The following is a 16,367-nucleotide window of genomic DNA, read 5'->3' on the forward strand; positions in this document are numbered from 1 at the left end:
GTGGTTTCCAACATATATAAAAATAAAAAACTTCTATATACAGGGCTGTCTTCAGATGTCTTCTGAAGGTTGTAAAGTTACTTATCTACTTGGCTAAGGAGTCGCATAGTTCCATACATTCCAACATTTCTCCAATGAAAATAAGAGACATCCTACCATACCCTCCATCATTTCTCTGATGAAAATAGAGACGTCCTAAGGAAAAGCAAGACATTTTGGGATCAAATAATAAACCAGGATGGCTTCTGTGAATCTGGACACTTGGAGGGTGTGCAATTCAGATCCAAGAGTTGTGTTTGTCATTCTGTGTGTTTCCCTTACCTCTGTGACTTCATCTGTTCATCTATCCTGTTCCTCTGTTTGCTCTTGGCAAGATTACTTGATTAAGAGGAGTCCTTGATGAAGCAAGGATTTCCAGAATGCCCAAAGAAAAAGAACAATCCCAGTGAAGGCAGCAATACCCTTGGTCTCTGATTTCCATGCCAAATGTCTGAAATTTCACAACACTTACCGGTATATCAGCCACAGGGGACAACACTGATGCATGGCTCCCAATATTTTCTACATGGATGCATTCTCCCCCCTTCTACTGAATTGAAACTGTACAAAAGCAGAAGACCTCATTTGCAGTTTAACAGTCAGACCTGCTATGGCTCTTTCGCTTTTATTACTTGGGCTATTGCAACTTTATGTATGAAATTTCTCATCTTCCTGATAATGTTTCAACCCTCCCCCCCCCCAAGCAGTCGGAACTCCCATCCTTTATCCTCTGGGGTTGGTGGGGTGGTGGGAAGTGTATTTTCCTCTCATTTCCCCCCTGATAGGGTTCATAATTAAAGACATGGGGTGGTGTGGCCTGCGCATCTAATTGCAGCATATGATCAAGGATTGCAAGCACTATGCTGAATGCACAACTGTGGTATCTAATTATCACGTTGACTGACAGTAGGATTTTCTCTCTCCTCTTTGCAGAGGTGAACGCGTATCTGACAGATTACAGCTCTGCTTTGAAGTCAGATGAATATATACAGAATTAAAGATTGAGGACTTCCCAAATGCATTTCAATGTGGGTTATCCCTGTCAGCCATTTCCCTTCTTTATTTACTACAGCTTGCTTTGAAGTGGCAGAGCATAGTCTATGCTGCTGGGGCGTATTAGTAAGGGGTGGTATGCCTCTTGGTAGCTCAAAAACCTAAGAGAAGCAGCCTTGTGCTACCCTTCACATAAAAAACTTGGAGATTTTAATGCCTAATTCACCTGGGATACTTGGGGGAGGAAAAAGAACATTACAATGCAGAGGGGGGGGGAAACTTAGCTCCAGTCTCACTCTTGAGCTTCTATTATTATTATTATTATTATTATTATTATTTACTAATTGCTTCCCATATGGCATCTTGAAGTGATTTACAATATAAAAGCATTTATAAAGCAGTTAAAACAATTGCCTGCAAAAACCATTCTAAAAAGCAACTACAAATATATATACAGTAGAACCTCAGTTGTCAAATGCTTCAGAAGTCGAATGTTCCTGCTTTCGAACGCCGACAACCTGAAAGTGAATGCTTCTGTTTTTGAGCTCACCTCGGAAGTCGAACGACTTCCAAGGTGTGCTTGTCCATTTTTTCGATGGAATTTTGCAGACCGGCAATTGCGCCTCAGTTGGCGAATGTTTCAGAAGTCGAATGGTCTTCCGGAACAGATAACATTCAACAACCAAGGTTCCACTAAAAGTTTTGAACAATAACACAGACATAAAGTCAATTCCTATCCAGGACAGGTACGAACTGGGATAAAGATTTTAGAAGACTTCTAAATAGCAGGCTTGGAGTTAGGAATCTGAGGGTTCTCCTGATCCTCCTCCCAGTTTATTTGCACGGGGGGGGGGGGAGAGGGGCAGAGGCCCCACTGCACAAGCGTTGTGTTTCTGTTGACAGGGCTGGTTAGGTGAATCCTATCCAGAGCCTGTATGCAGTGACTCTGAAGGATTGACGTTGGTTATTCAGAGTTCTTCATATTGTTCACACTGGGGGTGACTAAAAGAGGATATTTTGTTCATTTCTACACTGAACTGAGCTAAAAATCGAGCTGTTTTTATGTGATGGGGTAAACAGAGAGAATATCTTTATTGTTTGAACATATTTTGTGAATTTCAGAATGCAGTGGACACTCGGGTTACGGACTTAATCTGTAACAGAGGCACATCCGCAACCTGCAGCGTTTGTATCCTGCAGTGCCATGTCTGCGCATGTGCGTGACGCAATTCGGCGCTCCTGTGCAAGTACCGTTCCGGTACTTCCGGGTTCGGCGGGGAGCGCAACTTGAAAAGACATAACCCGCAGTGGCCGTAACATGAGGTATGACTGTAGGTTATATGAGGCTGACACCCCCTAGAGGGTTGCTTTGTTTTGGAAATCTCTTTCTTCATGTGTGTGTGTATGTGTGTGCCTGCATTTCCCTGTGTGTTTGCTTCCTCAGAATAGAGATAGGTTTCCAGTGCTAGATGGTGGGAGCAAGTGGAAGCAGCACATTTCCTTCTTGATGCTTAAATTCTCCTAATGTGTTTGCGCTTCGGCTGCCGTCACATTTTGCTCTGTGCCAGAGAGTTGCATGGGGACGGCGTTTTGGGGTCGAGCCTTGTGGCACAATGGCAAGAGACCTTTTCAAGAATTTGATTTTGCTAAAAGTTCCTGTGGTGAGAGAACAGGCCAGCTCGCTTTCAGGGGCAAAGCAGCTACTTGAGAAGACTTGAAAGACTCTAATGTTCTCATTTTGCTATGTACTATTTCCTTCTGGCCATCGGGAACAAATTTAGTTTCTATTGGATTTGTCAAGCTGATAGGAGAACTTGTTGTGTGGGAGAGTGTTTGGCCAGAAGAACACATCTGGTCAAGATCTTCAGCTTGCTTGATCTAGGACTTCAGAAGCAGACAATCAATGCTGAGGCCAAGAGGTGTTTTTCCCCCTGCTGCATATCCTCTACAGCTGGAACTCTTTGTGGACTGATACATCCAATTCTTCTGCAAAACCTTAATGTTGCTTAGCATTTTATAAGGCATTTACATCTCTTTAATTCACCCCAGTGAACAGACAGGGAGTTGTTTTTTAAACCTCCATGTGGAAAAGTTTTCATTGCAACTACTGTTGGATACCAGATGGGAATATTAAATTAATGGGACAGGGAGGGGGTGATATTGTCCTATACAATTTATAATTAATGTCCTATACAGTACTGCATATTATTTGATGCCTCCTTAATTGTAATCATCTATGGATACCCTCCCAAACCTTGGAAAAAGTTTCTTATTGTAAATTAAAATAAATACTATATGTGGAAATGGCTGGCTGTTATTTAAATGTGCCTGCAATTTGTCACAAAATAGAAAATAAGAGCTGTGAACATACTCTTCAAATTCTTGGCCCTTCTTCCAGCATATGTTATCAATATTGCAGCTGAATAGCAAAGTAACATGATTTTAAGAATCAAGTGTCAATTTATGTTTTACTTGCTAGCTGTCAGGATGGCTTCATGTTTCCCTCTGCTCTTGAAAAAAATGGTAATTAACCAAGTTTCAAAGCAAATAGCGATGGAGGGTGCAAGTTTTAGTTGTTTATGATGGGCTGTGAGAAAACGTCAGTGGAATCAAACACATCCATATGCTGGTCTGTGAGCAAAATAAAGTTTGGTACAGATAATACAAATGAACATCTCTTGAGTTAGGCACATATAAGGTCCTTGTCCTCACTGAGGTGGATGAACCTATGCCTAGGCTGTACTTCTTTGGGTGGTGAAAATACTGCTGCAGATATCAATTTTGCACAGCATGAAGTGATTGGATGCATAAGAACTAACTCCTTTTTATAATAAACACTGTCCAGATCCATAAAAATATTTTTTCAAACTTTTACTTGCAGAACTCTTCAAAAACAGAACAAAATACATCAAATGATATACCCAAAACATCCACACTATGTCTTGTGCTTTCTAGCACAGGCTCAGCATCTTAGAAGTAAATGGTAATTCCAAAAATCCAAACTGTGTCTCTCCCCCACAGCCTGCATCCCAGCCTCCATTGGCCTTAGGCTATGCAACTCTCGGAGAACCATTTGACAGCCTTTTGTGTTCATTGGTGTTCAAGATGGCAAATTTGCAGCTCAATACCTTTGTCACCTGATCTAAGGTTACAACTCTTAAATGTTAGCTAGCTAGCAGGAAACAAGGACTGGTTACTTATCAACTCAGCAATAGCTCAGAATGCTCTTCTTGGATTCAATATGGCCCCAAGGAAAAGCCCCATGTTAAAGCCTTCTTCAATACACAAAGCCATTCTCATTTCAGTGTGAATTAAACCAATTATACTTAACAAATACACCATAACTGAATGCGCCTACATACAAAACAAATAGCTCCCCCTCATACACCAGTTGAGATCACTGCACACACTGAACTTTGTTATTCTGGATTGAATTCCTTTTGGGTACTCAAAGAAACTCCTCTCTTTTCTTGTGTTTATTTCAAGTAGAGAGACTATTGCAGACAACAAGCTGACCTGCACTTTATTCTGTGACCAGGGATCATCCCAGCTCAGGATAAATTATCAGGAGATGCTAAAGTTATTAGTATACACATTTATGCTGCCCTTCTAGAAAGAGAGGGGAGAGGAAATCCTTTACCAGAAGAGGACATTTCATAAATTCATAAATAAACCCTGCAAAAAACAGGTGGTAGCATACAATGACAGAAGCCAAACTGGAGATAAAAATAGAGCTGGATTGCAGAAAGACCCGGGAAAAAAATATCTTCTCCATCTCCAAAAGTATCTTTGGTAGTAAGCTGATTTGCAGGTCTTCACTAGCAAGCAGCACAAATCCTGCAGAACCACTCCTCCATGGCAGATGTCATGCTTTGCACATTATTTATTGCAGGATTTGATGCTTTGCAGGAAATGCGGCAGAACACTCTGTGCTTCATTTGAAACAAAGGAGAAACTCCTTATAGGTAAGTCCCATTATCAAGGAGGAAGTAACATTTTCCAGTGGTGGGGAGTAACATTTGCCATTGAGAAGAAGCCTTGTGGAGCTTCTCCTGCCCTCTGCCACCTCCTTCCTCTTTCTCAGGGTAAGGCTTATTTTATTGTGAGAGGCTTAAAAAAAAAAATTGGGAGGTCACCTATTCCTACCCTATTTCTAAGCAACCAACAGTACCCTTTCACAGAATGCAATGAATGTTCCCCACATCAAATGGGGTGCGCCTTTTGCGTGGTCGCGAGTAGCCCCCTTGGATCACGGTGCAGCTCCTGGCAGTTGGTCCTGGCACCGCCTTCCCCAGGTTGGATACCTGTGGACTCCACCTACTCTAGTAGCCGCCCAATCCCAGCTGGGGAGGTGTTGCCGGGGGGATTGGCCAGGTAGAAGGAGGGATTATACAGTGCACACAATAGAACTTGAGTCATACCTATCTACAAAATTGGGGGGGCGTGGGGTGGTGACCCCTGCCCCCACTGCGGTGGCAATAACAGGGTTCCCGTTAAAGGGGTCTCAGGGAGAGACATTGACCATACGCCCAGAGGTCGTCACTGCCCTCCCCCTCCAGCAGCGGTGAACATGGGGGGCGGGCTATCTGCTTGAACATATGTTCTCCAGAGCTAGCCCACTCCCCACTCATGCTGGATAACCCTGAAGTTACCCAGAACCTCGGCTGGGGGGCTGGGAAGGATAAAAGCCCAATGCCTGAGCCAAGGTCTTCCTACATCTGAATATTAATAAAGTTGTGGCCATTTTAATCCCATAGAACATTGTCACGTGTCGTTATTTTCCTCAGGGGTTGCCCGGGGTTCGGGGGGACACCACCTGGCCATGCAATAAACTGTCAGCACACATCACTCTGAATATTACAACCACACATTGCCTTATCAGGGAGCAAATGCATTTCATATGAGATATGTTTTTAAAACAGAGCAGGAAATTGCCATGGAAATGCTTGAACCCCCTGAGTCCCCCTGAGCCAATATGGATGACATGAAATCCAGCTACATCAGCTCTGCCTATAAAGAGTGTCACTACATCAACTAGCTGCACTCAAACCAGTCCTTCAATATGCATATAGTAATTGCTTGTCACACATCAGACTAGCTCTGCTTAATATCCTGCTCTTTCCTTGCTCACATACTTAAAGATTTCTTAAATTGCAGAAGCTGCGTAGCTAAGCAGCTGTGGCCTGTCGCAGGGCAAGGATCCAGAGAAGTCATTAAGAAGAACAGCAGGTAGAGGGATAGCTGGAAAAGTTTTTTAGAGCTTCTATAAATAGGGAAGAAAGGTAGGGAGATGTCTAACTTTTGCATCTATGTTTTGGAAATATGCACTGTCTAGTCATACAGCCACTTCCCTCTCCAACATATGGATTAGACATTATCTTAATGATACCCCCTTCCCACTGATGATTGACTGAAGTTGCCACACTTTGCCAGCAAATGCAAATTTCCATGAAGAGACTTCAGTTGTAGCACACACATGCTTTAGCTACTTAACCATTTCCTCAAAGTCATAGGTTCAGCTAATGAACTCGTGCAGAACCATCATGTCAAGACAATTTAGACTTTGTGTATTTGTTTAGTCCAGCGGTAGCCAGTACCATGTCTCCAGATGTTGTTGGACTACAACTTATGTGAGCCCCAGCCAGTATGGCCACCGGTCAAGGAAAATGGGAGACATCAGGAAGGCTGCAGGTTAGCTACCCCAGATTTAGTTCATTAGGCAAGTAGTAGTCAAAGTCCACTGGACAAATAACTCATGTAGCAACCTCAAATCCAATCCCAAAAAGGTTTCTTCCAGTGCAGAAAAAAAGAAAAATCTGTCGGGCAGCACAGATGAAAACAGCTGTGCAGTGGCGGAGCTTCATGCTCCGGCACTGGGGGCAGGAAGCAGGCCGGGGCGGGGCAGGCGCATGTTCTGGGGCGGGGTGCACTGCTCGCAGGGGCATGGCATGCATTCTGGGGTGGGGATCCTACCTAAGCCCCTACGCCCCGCCCTTCCTACGCCAGTGCAGCCGTGTACCAACTGAGCAGATCCCTTCCCAGAAGGAAATAAGAATGCTTTTCAAAATGGGAAGTAGCCAGAGCTGACCCACAGCTAAGGCAGGGTAAAGCAGCTGCTTTCGGTGGTAGAAATGCAGGATGCAGCACCACACCTGTCCTGCCACTTTTGCTGCCACCAGAGAAGCTCTGCTTTGCCACTGGTCTCTCCCTGTCAAGGACTGGGAAGAGAAGGAATGGTGGATACCACCTCCCCATCCTGACCCTTCCAGTGGGGGGGGGGAGCTGGGAGATCATGGGAGAGCCGGAACAACACCTGGCTGACACATCATTAGAAAGCATTCCAGACCCTCCATCTTCCAGAATGCAGCGAGCCTTAAAAGTAGGAGAGCAAAGAGCTCAAAGACAGAGGGCACCTAGCAGCACCCGTAGGAGAGACAATGCAAACGACGAATGAGGAAGTGGGAGAGACGGGGGGGGGGGAGAGAGAGATTCACTCAAGATGCCATTATGCAAGAGGCTGGGTTCTAAAAATTCTCTCCGTAAAGATTGAAATAAAAAAAGGTGGTAAGAAGTTTTTCCTTGTCTATAACTTTCCCGGGCAACCAGCCAGGATCCGCTGACAGCATCCTGACACCCCCCCATCCCTAGGGGTGGAGAGAGGCCAATGGCAAAGTGGTCCAGAACATCTCCATCTCATTGAGTTTTTGTAGCAGGGAGGCTTTCTGCCACTCCACGTTGCAGAAAAATAGCAGGGGGAAAGCTCTGCGTAATGCTTCCCATTGCATTCTAGCACCCAGCATTGCCACTGGTGGGGTGGCAAGGTTTGCAAGGGGTTTTCCTTGAGGTGAAGCCCTTGCAGAGCCTCACAACCCCCCACTCCATCGCAGGGGCAGCGGGGGACGTTTCACCACAGGCACGAAAACACCTTGAGCCGCCTCTGGGTCCAGGAGATTCATTCCGTTAGGCTGTGCCCCAGATGGCAGCTTCCTTCATTGCTGATGTAGAGCTGAATTAGGCTCATGTGAACATACTTTACATTTCAAAGCTCCAACTATTCTCCATGCTAAACTTATCAGACAGTTGTCAATAACAGAAATATGTCACTCAACAGCTTTTGCGTCATTACTTACACTTGCCAGCCAAATCTTTTAGGTTGGCACTGCCATTCATTGCTATTATTTATTGAATTTGTCAGTCACTTTATCTTCACCAGGGCAAGCCAAAGAGACTTTTACAAGTAAACATTTTTTGATGTGTCCCTGCTCCTGTCCCCAAACTGTGCTCTCATTCTACTTCCAGCTCCTTTCCTGGTAAAACTCTTACCAAACTCATACTTAGTTCCAAGAAAAGCCTACTACTATTATTATTATTATTATTATTATTATTATTATTATTATTATTATTTTATGCTGTTACTTCACAGAAGTCTTGTTCTTGAAAAAGCCAGCAACTTACCTCATCTTACCACAGATAGCGTTAAACTTCTGAATGGAGGGGCAGTTACAGCAATAAAAGGGTTAACCCTGCAGCCTCAAATCTCAGTTCAGGGGGTTTCAGTCAGTGCAAGCAAAACCCGAAGGAAACCAGAGAAGAGCAGGATGTGAACTAAATGTTATGTTAGAAGAAGTGTTACAAGGGACAAGTCACTATTTAAAAGAGATTTTTGACCAGCATTTTAAACAGATTGTTCAAGATACCAAGGTGTCCTTTAGAAGTCAAGGGAACATGTACTTCAAAGCAAACCTCTATCAAATTCAGCAACACTCATCTCCACATGTGGGCAAATCAGTGTTCTACCACACCACAATTTCAAAGCGTAATTTAAACTTTTGTAGCATTTTATTGTAAAAAGTGAAAGTGACAAGATTCATCCATAAGTGACAAGTGCTCATTACTGGTGATTGGGGTCTCTCTCTCTCTCTCTCGCTCTCTCTCTCTCTCTCTCTCTCTCTCTGTGTGTGTGTGTGTGTGTGTGTATTCAGCACTGTGATTTGCAATAAGGACCACAGCAGGAATAAGGTATTAATAAAGCATTAGTATTTTATCCCCCCCCCCGTTCACCTGGAGACACAGTGTGTCCAATAAAAGGACACCCCACATCTTTTCCTCATTGTCAATAAGACTAGCTTTCCTCCTTTCTAAGAATAGAAGGCAGAATTTAAATTGACCAAGGGTGAGAGGATAAAGTATAATTAGGTATGTCTAAACGTAGCAGTAAACCACTTTCAGACCCTCCACGTGTCCCTGTTATCCAGGGACAGTCCTGGATTTAACGAAGCCGTCCCTGTTTCTGATTTGATCCCAGAATGTCCTGCTTTTTCTTAGGACGCCCCTATTTTCATTGGAGACATGTTGGAGGGTATGGAGTTATGCAACTCCCGAGCCAAGGAGATAAAGTATCTATACAACCTGTAAGCAGCCCTGTATAGGGGAAGTCTTTTTAATGTTTAGTTATGGTTTTCTATATATTCAGAAGACATCTGAAGACAGCCTTGTCCAGGGAAGGTTTTAAATGTTTGATGTTTTATTATGTTTTTATATATGTTGGAAGGCGCCCAGAGTGGCTGGGGGAACCCAGTCAGATCGGTGGGGTATGTTGTTGTTGTTGTTGTTGTTGTTGTTCATGAGAGAAATGTTGGAGGGTATAACTCAGAGTGCTCTGACTCAACAGCCCCTGAGGTGCTGAGCTCAGGTGATGGTTCAGACCTGCCTAGGTTTGTCCTCCCATGCCAAGAGACTGACTGAGTGGGCTGGGCCCCTATGAGTTGGAACCTAGGCTGCATCTACACAGCTATAAAAAAACGCTCTGAAAACGCTCTGAAAGAAAAAAACATTTTAAAACTCACAATGGAAAATTTCATAGAGTTCCGATTTCAGTTCTACAGCACCATCTGGGGTCACAGTGTTATAACACAATTATAACATTATTATTATTATTATTATTATTATTATTATTATTATTACTCTATGCTGCTGCTCTGAGTGAGGGTCCTAACTGATACTTAAGCATGTCTAAGGTAAAGGTAAAGGGACCCCTGACCATCAGGTCCAGTCGTGTCCGACTCTGGGGTTGCAGCGCTCATCTCGCTCTATAGACCGAGGGAGCCGCCGTTTGTCCGCAGACAGCTTCCGGGTCATGTGGCCAGCATGACAAAGCCGCTTCTGGTGAACCAGAGCAGCGCACAGAAACGCCGTTTACCTTCCTGCTGGAGCAGTCCCTATTTATCTACTTGCACTTTGACATGCTTTCGAACTGCTAGGTGGGCAGGAGCTGGGACTGAGCAACGGGAACTCACCCCGTGACAGGGATTCGAACCGCCGACCTTCTGATCAGCAAGCCCTAGACTCTGTGGTTTAGCCCACAGCGCCACCTGGGTCCTCTAAGCATGTCTAGTTCACAACTAAAAGCGCAGTAACATTCAGTGAAAGACTTACTTTCACTTTCGGTATCCCTTGCTTAAAACCCTTGCTAAACATAACATTCATCACACTAGGGCCTGGCTCTTGATAAATCTGAGTCTTCCATCAAGTCAGGTAGAGAAGCTATTATGCATATTTGCATGCAACTATTTAAAAAGGTACAGAAGGCCAGTCTTGAATCTATATAAAAACATATTCACCCTAGCAAAATTGCCCCAACACATTCTATATTATCGGTATTCACTATTATTTCCCCATTGCAAAACTAATACATTATCAAGAAACCATATGAACTTTCTATTTACCAGTAAGTAATATGGGCATATTTTATGTTTGGTTATCATAGGTTTTTCTTCATCCCTCCACAGAAAACATAGTCCACAATTTCATATTAACTGCATTTTGCAAACCTCAAGTGTTTTCCTCCATTTGCAATCTGGCTAGGCTTCAGCCCTGAAGCAAAACTTCAGGTGGCTGTGGTCTAACCATTAACTTTGGCCTGGAATGACTTGAATTACAAACCAAACAGACTGTGAATGGAATATCTTTAAAAGTGCAGTAAGTGTACAGCTTGGGAACCTGGTTTTGTTCTTCTGAATTGAGCCTGCAGACACACTTTTGAACCACTCTTTTGGGGCATTCCAAAAATGAATCATTATTCACAGACAGGAAATGCAGGTGCTACATTAAAGAACTGCAAAAAGACTCAATTGAACTGAACAATAAAGATTTATTGCTCATACGTTTCTTTAAAAAGCAACACACACACACACACCCAAACTTCCGTGTGGTTTCTGATTTAAAACACATCATACTTTGGCTTCTTAACCACCTTCTGTATTATGCTTCCAGAAATTTGACAGCTACTTACTTATGAAGTTTATGACCACATATAATTTCTCGGTACTTAACCTATGAAAAAGCCATAAATATAACTATGTATATAATGTGCACTTTAATCAGTTATACCTTAGTATAATGCTAAACCCTAATCTGTAAACATTAATATTCTCAGAACACAGCACCATGCTAAAAAAAATCTAGGTCAGATGTTAGCACTGTGCATTGACTTCCGCCCATGTCTTATAGGGAACGTACAAATGTGCAATATACAAAAAGTAAGAAATAAACATAATGGTATGCACAAAAGCTAACATTTTTGGGTCAGGATACCTGACAGGCGTTTCATAGAATCACAGAATCATAGGGGGGGAATTCCTTCCAGTAGCACCTTAGAGTTTGTACTTGGTATGAGCTTTCGTGTGCATGCACACTTCTGTTTCAGTGTATCTGAAGAAGTGTGCATGCACACGAAAGCTCATACCAAGTACAAACTTAGTTGGTCTCTAAGGTGCTACTGGAAGGAATTTTTTATTTTATTTTGTTTTGACTATGGCAGACCAACACGGCTACCTACCTGTAACTAGAATCATAGAAGATACCCTGAGGGTCTGCCCAACTAGCAGACCCTCTACAATGCAGGAATCTCAGCTAAAGCATCCACGGCAGATGGCCATCCAACCTCTACCTAAAAACTTACAAGGAAGGAGAGTCCATCACCTCCCTAGGGAGTCCGTTCTCTTACTATCAGAAATTTCTTCCTGATGTTTCGTCAAAATCACCTTTCTTGTAACTTGAATCCATTGGAGAAAACAAGCTGGTTCCATCTTCCGTGTGACAACCCTTTAGCTATTCGAAGATGGCTATCATATCACCTCTCAGTCTCCTCTTTACCAGGTTAAACAAACCCAATTCCCTCAACTGTTCATCATAAGGCCTGGTTTCCAGACCCTTGATCATCTTGGTTGCCCTCCTCTGCACACATTGCAGCTTGTCAATATCCTGTTTAAATTGTGATGCCCAGAGCTGGACACAGTATTCCAGTTGTGGTCTGACCAAGGCAGAATACTATTAGTTTCCTTGACCAGGACACTGCACTTCTGTTAAGCCTTTATGTGCTGGCTTAACATCAGCAAGTTTAGTATTGGAGCATTAAACATCAATGCAATATTAAGCATACAGATGTTCCCATTGATTATAGAGCCTAGTGGTGCCGCCACTTTAACTAATGGTTCAGACTCCTGTTTGGTCAGGAATGCAATGAAAATGCTTGTTTTGTTATTGTTTCTTTTTATTTGAGGCTACATTTTTCTCTCCTGCTCCGTCCAGGTGTGCAGACTATATAAGACCATAACTCATGTTTTCATCCCCCAGGGATTCTGTGTTATAATTGACCTAATTTCCAATGGTTAGGCATCAGAACACTCTCCATGCACTTTGGCAACACTCAATTGGATCAAAGGCAGTAAGCATGTTGCCTTTTAGGTGCCAAGATGCTTTCCTTCCCCTCACTTGAATCCAGGCACTAACAACAGGCTGCAGCCCAGCCACTAACACCAAGGGGAGGCATATTTTCAAACCATGGAAAGAGTAAGCTGAAATAATAATTTCATTCTATTTTGTTCCAGCTGTTAAATCTTGGCAACACAACTAATCTCCCAACTCATGCTGATTTTCAGTGCAATACTCAGAACATTTTATTATTGTTTCTTATTCAGATGCAACCATTTTTTAGCTTCCCCTAATTAGGTATTTGCAGCTAACAAGTGGTCACATTTTTTTTATTAATACTTTAAAAACAAAAACAAAAAAACTCAGCTACATTTTGTTGCACGCAGACAGAAACACAGTTTGGAGCGCAAAACACAAGGAAAAGCCAGGAAAAGGTTGAGCCAGTCTTTACAGCTTGATGAGCATCACAGGAATAATAACACCACAGTTGTGGAGAAAGATTGAGCTGGTTCCCAAGAAAGGGGAAGTTGGCTAACACTATTTTGGATACAAGAAAGTCAGGTACAATTGGATCAGAGACAGCACCAAACCTGAAAATGGCAAGGTCCATACACTGCACCAAAATCTGGCTTTGTCCATCTTACAATGTTAATATTTTATAGTTAAGAGGCAGTGATGTGGTCTAAACCACTGAGCCTCTTGGGCTTGCCGATCAGAAGGTCAACAGTTCGAATCCGCTCGACGGGGTGAGCTCCCATTGCTCTTTCCCAGCTCCTGCCAACCTAGCAGTTCGAAAGCACACCAGTGCAAGTAGATAAATAGGTACCGCTACGGCGGAAAGGTAAACGGCGTTTCTGTGTGCTCTGGCTTCTGTCACGGTGCTCAATTGTGCCAGAAGCGGTTTAGTTATGCTGGCCACATGACCCGGAAAGCTGCCTGTGGACAAACGCCAGCTCCCTCGGCCTGAAAAGTTAGATGAGTGCCACAACCCCATACAGGTAGTAGCCTTTGACTGGAGTTAACCGTCCAGGGGTCCTTTACTTTTATCTTTTTTACCTGCACAACTAGCAACCCACCAACTAAACACAGATCATCAAAAATCCACAGCAGTAAATCCACAGTAAATCTTCAGTTTCTGCCGCCTCCCTGGGACTGCAAAAATACAGGTACTGTCAAGCAGCTAAAAGGCCACAACATGTGCTAGCTACTGGCTGTATTTGGCTGGGTGGATTTTAAAGTTATACAGGGCTGATTTAGATCTACAGGTATGTGTAACCAGTTTTCCTTAGCCAGAACGAGATAGGGGGAAAAAATGTAGCTGCAGAATCAATCTTTTCATTGGCTTGGGTATGAGTTTCTACTCCCCCAAAAAAAATCCACAGAAGAAAAGGTTGAAAAATAGTTGTGGCGTGTGAAAGAAACAAAGAAAGAAGAAGGTGTGTGGTATGCAGCAGCAGCAGCAGCAGCAAGCAATGGATTCCTTCCACCGCAGCGGGCCGAGTCTCTATGGGTAGAAATAGTAACTGAATGAAGATTGAGCAACCGCAATGCAGGAAATTCCTCTCCAGTTGGATTTCCAAGGGAGAGGGGGGGTGGGAAGAGACATAGCTCAGTGGTAGAGCATCTGTCTTGCATGCAGAAGATCCCAGGTTCAATCCCTGGCATCTCCAGGTAGAGCTGAGAGACGTCTCTTGTCTGAAACTCTAGACAGCCACTGCCAGCCAGTGGAGACAGTACTGAGTTAGATGAACCAGTGGACCTGACTCCTTATTAAGGCAATTTCCTATGTTCCTGTGTTACTATTAAGGCAACTTCCTGTGTTCAGCATTTATCTGATAGTGGTGAAGCTAGTAGAGGCTGCTAAGAGTTTCTTTAGGTAGAGCTGGCAGTTGAGTCGTGTTTGCAAACCCTTCAAGTGTTCCTATTTTCCAGAGGCAGTCCCACGGCTGGAAACAAATTTCTGAAGGGCCTTGACAGATCTTCCAGACTCTCCAAGTGTCCCTATTTTGCAGTGACAGTCCCAGATTTACAGAAGCCATCCTGGTTTCTGATTTGATCCCAGAATGCCCCACTTTTCCTTGTTGTTGTTTAGTTGTTTAGTCGTGTCCGACTCTTCGTGACCCCATGGACCAGAGCATGCCAGGCACTCCTGTCTTCCACTGCCTCCCGCAGTTTGGTCAGACTCATGTTGGTAGCTTCGAGAACGCTGTCCAACCATCTTGTCCTCTGTCATCCCCCTCTCCTTGTGCCCTCCATCTTTCCCAACATCAGGGTCTTTTCCAGGGAGTCTTCTCCTCTCTTCTTTTCCTTAGGACATCCCTATTTTCATCGGAGACCTGTGGGAGAGTATGAGCCTCAATTCTATGAGCTTTCTTGATTTAGTGCAAGCACTTCATCAGAAATTTCACTAGGCTGCCACGGAACTAAGCCGTAACTAATGACATCATGCTGTGCGTTCTTAACAGAGTGGACCACGCATCTAGTTTGCCATCAGGGTAGATGACAATCCTGGCTTCTGGAACCCCAGGATGCATTTTAAAAAAAATTATGAAGAATAAAATCAAGCTGCTTGATAGCCCCGTGATTAAGAGGCAGGGCATTTAAATAAATTTAAATAAATTTGATATGGAGGGGGGAAAAACAGATGGGAGAGAAGATGTGAAACACAATACACACACTGAAAACTCATAATTTACTTTGGAACCATTTTTGGGGGGTAAGTCTTTTAAACACTGTGACCAATTTATAAAACTTGGTTTATTATCTACAGTCCCGCTGATTTATTAAGGTTCTTTGCTATGAACTTTCAAAAAGATAACCTCCTCTAAAAGATAACAATACAACCTCTGTAAATAAGTAGTGTTTGTTATTGCGGGGGTGGGGGAGCAGAGTGAGGGTTGTCACTGACTACATGCTTATGTTTTAAAGAGGACTAAAGGCAATCAAACTGTCCAATCCAGAAAAGGAGTTTTAATTCACTTTATAATGGACACCTAAAGTTGAATGGAATGAGCACTGTGACCTAACAATAATAATAATAATAAATCCTATGGGTCTAGGTGAATGTTTATACGATAAAATGTGAGAGCCACAACTCAAAAACTCATAAAATGAGTTTAAGAGGCCACCCTGCTCCTTCCCAAAATACCAAAGAGAACAAATATTTTTAATATCCAGGTCAAGACAGAAAACCCCTAGTCAATTTACCCTTTGTTACTTGTACAAATCTCAACATTAACCTAGATTTCCCTTCTGTTTAAAGCAAGAATGTTACCAAATATGCTGCCACCGCCAAGACTGTGTTGTCCACAAGGGACTACATCAGTGGCAGATAATCACTATCCTGTAATTATCTAAAATCAAAACACACAGGTATATTGGAGGGGGGCGGTAGCCGAGATAAGATTTCCCCCTCCCCACACGATTTGCTATCTGATAGAGATGCCAGGTTCCATCTTTCAGCGATGCAGTATTGGGAACTATGCATGCCCATCTCAATATTTGCTACAAGGTAGGATGCCATCTCCCGGATGGTGGACTTATTTCTGTCACTAGCTACTTTTCAAAGCTCGGCAAGGATTTGGGTGCAAAAGTAATTTGGCTTAAGCCAAGAAGGTCTTGGT

General features: G+C 43.2%; 1 non-coding gene across 1 annotated transcript; it reads left to right on the forward strand.

Annotated features, from left to right (window-relative positions):
• Positions 1-14,342: 14,342 nt before the first annotated feature.
• TRNAA-UGC lies at positions 14,343-14,414 on the forward strand. Its single transcript has one exon. It is a non-coding gene; the product is annotated as a tRNA-Ala (tRNA).
• Positions 14,415-16,367: the final 1,953 nt, after the last annotated feature.

The sequence above is a fragment of the Lacerta agilis genome, chromosome 3, assembly GCF_009819535.1.
Source record: "Lacerta agilis isolate rLacAgi1 chromosome 3, rLacAgi1.pri, whole genome shotgun sequence".
NCBI lineage: Eukaryota > Metazoa > Chordata > Lepidosauria > Squamata > Lacertidae > Lacerta > Lacerta agilis.